The sequence below is a fragment of the Colletes latitarsis genome, unplaced genomic scaffold (assembly GCF_051014445.1).
Source record: "Colletes latitarsis isolate SP2378_abdomen unplaced genomic scaffold, iyColLati1 scaffold0146, whole genome shotgun sequence".
NCBI classification, from domain to species: Eukaryota; Metazoa; Arthropoda; class Insecta; order Hymenoptera; family Colletidae; genus Colletes; species Colletes latitarsis.
In genome coordinates this window covers 1,934-7,500 of record NW_027488496.1, presented here as the reverse complement: position 1 = coordinate 7,500, position 5,567 = coordinate 1,934, and positions in this window count along the sequence as shown.

The following is a 5,567-nucleotide window of genomic DNA, read 5'->3' as shown; positions in this document are numbered from 1 at the left end:
CCTAACCCAGACCTAACCCAGTCCTAACCCAGTCCTAACCCAGACCTAACCCAGTCCTAACCCAGTCCTAACCCAGACCTAACCCAGTCCTAACCCAGTCCTAACCCAGACCTAACCCAGACCTAACCCAGACCGAACCCAGACCTAACCCAGACCTAACCCAGTCCTAACCCAGACCTAACCCAGTCCTAACCCAGACCTAACCCAGACCTAACCCAGTCCTAACACAGTCCTAACCTAGTCCTAACCAAGTCCTAACCCAGAACCTACCCAGTCCTAACCCAAACCTAACCCAGACCTAACCCAGACCTAACCCAGTCCTAGCCCAGTCCTAACCCAGACCTAACCCAGTCCTAACCCAGACCTAACCCAGACCTAACCCAGTCCTAACCCAGTCCTAACCCAGACCTAACCCAGTCCTAACCCAGTCCTAACCCAGCCCTAACCCAGACCTAACCCAGACCTAACCCAGACCTAACCCAGAAATAACCCAGACCTAACCCAGACCTAACCCAGTCCTAACCCAGTACTAACCCAGTCCTAACCCAGACCTAACCCAGACCTAACCCAGACCTAACCCAGACCTAACCCAGACCTAACCCAGACCTAACCCAGAAATAACCCAGACCTAACCCAGACCTAACCCAGTCCTAACCCAGAAATACCCCAGACCTGACCCAGACCTAACCCAGACCTAACCCAGCCCTAACCCAGACCTAACCCAGACCTAACCCAGACCTAACCCAGAAATAACCCAGACCTAACCCAGACCTAACCCAGTCCTAACCCAGTACTAACCCAGTCCTAACCCAGACCTAACCCAGTCCTAACCCAGACCTAACCCAGACCTAACCCAGTCCTAACCTAGACCTAACCCAGTCCTAAACCAGACCTAACCCAATCCTAACCCAGACCTAACCCAGACCTAACCCAGACCTAACCCAGAAATAACCCAGACCTAACCCAGACCTAACCCAGTCCTAACCCAGTACTAACCCAGTCCTAACCCAGACCTAACCCAGACCTAACCCAGACCTAACCCAGACCTAACCCAGACCTAACCCAGACCTAACCCAGAAATAACCCAGACCTAACCCAGACCTAACCCAGTCCTAACCCAGAAATACCCCAGACCTGACCCAGACCTAACCCAGACCTAACCCAGCCCTAACCCAGACCTAACCCAGACCTAACCCAGACCTAACCCAGAAATAACCCAGACCTAACCCAGACCTAACCCAGTCCTAACCCAGTACTAACCCAGTCCTAACCCAGACCTAATCCAGTCCTAACCCAGACCTAACCCAGACCTAACCCAGACCTAACCCAGACCTAACCCAGAAATAACCCAGACCTAACCCAGACCTAACCCAGTCCTAACCCAGTCCTAACCCAGTCCTAACCCAGTCTTAAACCAGTCCTAACTCAGACCTAACCGAGACGTAACCCAGACCTTATCCAATTCAGTCCTAACACAGTCCATATTCATTTTTTTTTTTTTTTTTTGTTTTTTTTTTTTTATTTCTGTTTTAGATACCGAAGGAGATCCTTGGATAGGCACCCATGCCTCAGAAGAATATATGGGTAGTTTGAGAATCTGACTCACCATACCCCACAAGTGTCTCATCCGTCTTTACTCATTCAGACACCACTCATGCCAACAAGCATCCCGGGACGCAGGCGAAACTGCTCTCCGCATTACTTCACCTAACCAATTCTAAACTAGCCCTAACGCAGTTCCAATACAGTCATTACAAAATGGGCTAGGTCTGGGCCAGTGTTGCGGGGGTTTGGGGCGCGCAGACCCCAGTCAGCAAAACGAATTCAATATGATGCTGTTCAATTTAATATGATACCGCTATTACAAAGGGGGTTAGGTCTGGGCTAGTGTAGCGGGGGACTGGGGGGCGCAGACCCCTGTCAGCAAAACGAATTCAATATGATGCTGCTCAATTTAATTTGATACCGCTATTACAAAATGGGTTAGGTCTGGGCTGGTGTAGCGGGGGTTTGGGGGGCGCAGACCCCAGTCAGCAAAACGAATTCAATATGATGCTGTTCAATTTAATTTGATACCGCTATTACAAAATGGGTTAGGTCTGGGCTAGTGTAGCGGGGGTTTGGGGGGCGCAGACCCCTGTCAGCAAAACGAATTTAGTACGATGCTGTTCAATTTAATTTGATACCGCTATTACAAAATGGGTTAGGTCTGGGCTAGTGTAGCGGGGGTTTGGGGGGCGCAGCCCCCCATTCAGCAAAACGAATTATGTACGATGCTGTTCAATTTAATATGATACCACTATTACAAAGTGGGTTAGGTCTGGGCTAGTGTAGCGGGGGTCTGGGGGGCGCAGACCCCTGTCAGCAAAACGAATTCAATATGATGCTGTTCAATTTAATTTGATACAGCTATTACAAAATGGGTTAGGTCTGGGCTAGTGTAGCGGGGGTTTGGGGGGCGCAGCCCCCCATTCAGCAAAACGAATTATGTACGATGCTGTTCAATTTAATATGATACCACTATTACAAAGTGGGTTAGGTCTGGGCTAGTGTAGCGGGGGTCTGGGGGGCGCAGACCCCAGTCAGCAAAACGAATTCAATATGATGCTGTTCAATTTAATTTGATACCGCTATTACAAAATGGGTTAGGTCTGGGCTAGTGTAGCGGGGGTTTGGGGGGCGCAGCCCCCCATTCAGCAAAACGAATTTAGTACGATGCTGTTCAATTTAATATGATACCGCTATTACAAAGTGGGTTAGGTCCGGGCTAGTGTTGCGGGGGTCTGGGGCGCGCAGACCCCAGTCAGCAAAACGAATTCAACATGATGCTGTTCAATTTAATATGATACCGCTATTACAAAGGGGGTTAGGTCTGGGCTAGTGTAGCGGGGGTCTGGGGGGCGCAGACCCCTGTCAGCAAAACGAATTTAGTACGATGCTGTTCAATTTAATTTGATACCGCTATTACAAAATGGGTTAGGTCTGGGCTAGTGTAGCGGGGGTTTGGGGGGCGCAGCCCCCCATTCAGCAAAACGAATTAAGTACGATGCTGTTCAATTTAATATGATACCACTATTACAAAGTGGGTTAGGTCTGGGCTATTGTAGCGGGGGTCTGGGGGGCGCAGACCCCAGTCGGCAAAACGAATTCAATATGATGCTGTTCAATTTAGTTTGATACCGCTATTACAAAATGGGTTAGGTCTGGGCTAGTGTAGCGGGGGTTTGGGGGGCGCAGCCCCCCATTCAGCAAAACGAATTTAGTACGATGCTGTTCAATTTAATGTGATACCGCTATTACAAAGTGGGTTAGGTCCGGGCTAGTGTTGCGGGGGTCTGGGGCGCGCAGACCCCAGTCAGCAAAACGAATTCAATATGATGCTGTTCAATTTAATATGATACCGCTATTACAAAGGGGGTTAGGTCTGGGCTAGTGTAGCGGGGGTCTGGGGGGCGCAGACCCCTGTCAGCAAAACGAATTTAGTACGATGCTGTTCAATTTAATTTGATACCGCTATTACAAAATGGGTTAGGTCTGGGCTAGTGTAGCGGGGGTTTGGGGGGCGCAGCCCCCCATTCAGCAAAACGAATTAAGTACGATGCTGTTCAATTTAATATGATACCACTATTACAAAGTGGGTTAGGTCTGGGCTATTGTAGCGGGGGTCTGGGGGGCGCAGACCCCAGTCAGCAAAACGAATTCAATATGATGCTGTTCAATTTAATTTGATACCGCTATTACAAAATGGGTTAGGTCTGGGCTAGTGTAGCGGGGGTTTGGGGGGCGCAGCCCCCCATTCAGCAAAACGAATTTAGTACGATGCTGTTCAATTTAATATGATACCGCTATTACAAAGTGGGTTAGGTCCGGGCTAGTGTTGCGGGGGTCTGGGGGGCGCAGCCCCCCAGTCAGCAAAACGAATTTAGTACGATGCTGTTCAATTTAATTTGATACCGCTATTACAAAATGGGTTAGGTCTGGGCTAGTGTAGCGGGGGTTTGGGGGGCGCAGCCCCCCATTCAGCAAAACGAATTAAGTACGATGCTGTTCAATTTAATATGATACCACTATTACAAAGTGGGTTTGGTCTGGGCTAGTGTAGCGGGGGTCTGGGGGGCGCAGACCCCAGTCAGCAAAACGAATTCAATATGATGCTGTTCAACCCCTCGGGAATTTTTAATTTCTGTTTTATTCACCGTAATGCTCATGGAACGTACTTTCACATTCTTGTTTTTTGCTTCACGAAAATTTTTGTACACTAATTACTTTTTAATAGGAAAACGTGCAACGGCAAACTCCTTCCTAGGGTCACTGGGAAGATGACATTGACAAAATATGTTAAGATCAGCCGCCCCTATGCGTAAAGTATGTCGTTTTTCCATTTTTTCGATCCGGAGCGACACCAACATTGTGTTGCAATTTTAAACTGCGCGGTTAAACGGCGGGCCAAACAGTCGGTGGTTTATGCAACAGCAACCATCAAACTAGTAGGAGAATACACGCCCGTGATAGTATAGGAGATTCCCACTGTCCCTATCTTTTTTTTTATCTCGGACATATATATACCGGCTTATCGTCAATAACTCGAAAACCAGCACGTTAAGGCCAATTTTGGTCTATACGATTCTTATGCAGTTTTAGATTCTCTACACGGTCCAATGATCGTTTTATTTTTTTGTCGAATTTTGAGAATTTTTTTTTTTTTTTCTCGAAAACGAGCTCGACGACCTGCACTTTTGACGACGCCATCGTGTTCCCCGGATTTTTTCCTGCAAGATAGGGTGGCGATTTTTTGTCCTACGACGATTTTTGACGCCGGAGCGATGATTCGGAGCAGAGCGGACTTAGAAACTTTCGCGCGTCGACCGCCGGACCGATCGCTCCAGGCTGTTTTTCGTCAATAACTCGAAAACGAGCACGGTAACGCTCGTTTTCGCCCGTACGATACTTGTACCGTTTACCGTTGGCTACCTGGCAGATGGTTTGTTTTTTTTTTATCTCGAATTTTGAGAGCTTTTTTAACTTTTTTCTCAAAAACGAGCACGTGAACGCCAATTTTCGTCTATACGATTCTTATGCAGTTTTATATTCTCTACACGGTCCAGTGATCGTTTTATTTTTTTGTCGAATTTTGAGAATTTTTTTTTTTTTTTCTCGAAAACGAGCTCGACGACCTGCACTTTTGACGACGCCATCGTGTTCCCCGGATTTTTTCCTGCAAGATAGCGTGTCTATTTTTTGTCCTACGACGATTTTTGACGCCGGAGCGGTGTTTCGGAGCAGAGCGGACTTAGAAACTTTCGCGCGTCGACCGCCGGAGCGATCGCTCCAGGCTGTTTTTCGTCAATAACTCGAAAACGAGCACGGTAACGCTCATTTTCGCCCGTATGATACTTGTACCGTTTACCGTTGGCTACCTGGTAGATGGTTTTTTTTTTTTTTATCTCGAAGTTTGAGAGCTTTTTTAATTTTTTCCACAAAAACGAGCACGTGAACGCCAATTTTCGTCTATACGATTCTTATGCAGTTTTATATTCTCTACACGGTCCACTGATCGTTTTATTTTT